The 2,426-nt window shown below is 33.2% G+C and overlaps 1 protein-coding gene across 1 annotated transcript in view; it reads left to right on the top strand.

Moving 5' to 3' along the window:
• The window catches only part of LOC107625853 (non-specific lipid-transfer protein 1), a gene marked incomplete at its 5' end in the record, with an annotated part of 49,824 nt that overhangs the window by 776 nt on the left and 46,622 nt on the right, over positions 1 to 2,426 (top strand).

Below are 2,426 nucleotides of genomic sequence, written 5' to 3'. Positions count from 1 at the left end.
GAAAGATAATAATTTAAAATTATTTTAAAAATAATTAATAAATTTAAAATAAGATAATTTTAGACTAATTTACATTGGTTTTTATTGTCTTCGAACATTTCTGTAATTATTAATTAAACCTACAGTATCATTTTCTATTTTCATCTTAAAATTGAAAAATAATAGTTTAATCTAGATCTTTTTCTAAAATCAGGTGACCTTTTAAACGATTTAATAAAATTTTAACCACTTTTAATGATGTGGACCTTTTATATGTACGATTAATCGGACTGAATTCACACATAAACAGATTTACTTTTTATGCTGGGTCTATTACATTATCATCACAGTAGAATAAAGAATTTCATTCATTGATAATCACTAATATATAAAATATTTAGCCGTTATATACATTTCCCTTCTACTAAAAATAATTTTTAAAAAATATATAATATGATGATCGAATGAATAAATTTAGGTTGAGAAATCTTAAAAAACATTAATTGTATATGATACTTTTTCTATATATATATAGTCACCATCATAAAATATTACTCTACTTATTAATCACATGTTCAGTCAACATCATTACTAATTATATTTGTTTGAAAAAATTGGTAATAAATTGACTTGATTTTGTCTGTGTGTGTGTTGGGTTTCTTCAACATTGCAGCATCAATTAAATTCTCAAGTGTTTCATATGTGATGGAGAAGAATGAAAGCGGATCATAGCCAGTTTCTACTGAGAGATTATATTATATATCTTATGACCATTTTCATAGCATGCTTTATTTACCGAGAATAAAAAAAAGGGAAAGGTTATTACGTGGGCTCCACTTGCGTGAGTCTATAAGATTTTCCCAGTGTTTCATGGCATTTGAATTTGGGTTTAGTTATCATCATGGTGTGCTATGTAATTTGTTTAATTTCTTTCGGTCAATGTAATGTCACATGTGTTAGTAGTAATAATTCTTCTCTAATATTTTTCGCTTTAAGTTTTGCAAATTATTATTAGTTCTTCTCTCACAATTTATATTGAACATTAAAGAGGTTAATTATTAATACTTATTAGGGTAAGTGAATAAAATTCCTTAAAGGAAAATGTCTTCATATAAGTTTAATTTTTTTCTAAAAGAGGTAACTACTAAATCGGTACCCGAAAGATTTAGAGAAGGATATCAATTGCTATAATAAGCAAAACCAAGGAAATCACGAAGACAAAATTATAGATGAACATCAAAAGCGTGACTCAGAGGTAAGTGATGAATAAAACGCTTGAAGACTTTGGAGATTGCGAAGACGGTGGAGAAAAAGGAGACATCTTTGTTGGTGTAGAGGGAAGCGACGGTGAAGACGACAGCGGTGATGGAGAGGAGAGAGAAGGCGAAGAGGAAGAGAAGATAGCAGAACTGGATTGTGAGGAGAAGAGTCCATTCATGGTTAGCCTGGAAAGAGTCCTGATAAGAGTTCTGAAATTGAGTGAGAAATGGGTGTGTGAAGAGTGAGTGTGGGAGGATTGCGAATCAGAGAGGAAAAATTAGGGTTAGGGTTATGAGGTAGAACGTCTTGCAGCTCCTCTAGTGCTAGATCCATTATTTCTTCTTCTTCTTCTTTTTCTTCTTCTTCTTCTCAAATTCTCGTTTTGGTTTGTGAATGCTGTGAAGGGATGTGATTTTGAGGTATCAGATTTTTGTTCTTCTTCATTGCAGAAATGAGATGAGATGAGATGATATGAGAGGGAGGGAGAAGGAAGAGGGTTGCGATGGGGAGGAAGAGAAAAGGGGGTTGCGATGGGAGGGAGGGGGAGGGGGTTGCGTTGGGTAGGGGGTGGGCTGCGATGGGGAGGAAGAGGAAAGGGAGTTTGTGTTGGGGAAGGAGGAATTAGGGTTTGGGAGGTGGCTTGCCAGGTCACCAAAATACGGTGGCCATGTCAGCATTGTGCTTGCCGGAAATTTGTTCCGGCGAGCTCGGGGACACGCTTGTCAAATTTTAAAATCTTTTAGGGACTATTTTGTCAATAACAAAAGTCAGGTACCATTTTGTCAGCGCCAGAATCTTCCGAGTACCGATTTGGTAGTTACCTCTTTTCTAAAATGATTAGAACATAAGAATAAGTATCAAAAGTATAAGATTTCTAATAACTATTGAATGAAACAGACATCAACTATTGAATGAAGAGTATTACAAATCATACCTATACTCTGCCAAGTTACAACTAACTAATAATTAACCACCTAACCAATTAGTTATAACAGATTTCTAATCCTAGTTAGCTCCTATTAACCACTCTAGTTAGTTTGACTAAGTTACACCCTTGCTAAAAAGAAAGTTACTACGCATGAAAATTACACTTTATACTCAAACATTATTGTTATTTTCGTGAAGTTACATTATTCGAGTGCAGTAATACACTTACGATAATAAGATAATAACGAAAATTACTTTAT

This window comes from Arachis ipaensis, chromosome B02 (assembly GCF_000816755.2).
Source record: "Arachis ipaensis cultivar K30076 chromosome B02, Araip1.1, whole genome shotgun sequence".
In the NCBI taxonomy this organism is placed as follows: Eukaryota; Viridiplantae; Streptophyta; class Magnoliopsida; order Fabales; family Fabaceae; genus Arachis; species Arachis ipaensis.
This window is presented reverse-complemented; position numbering and strand designations above follow the sequence as displayed.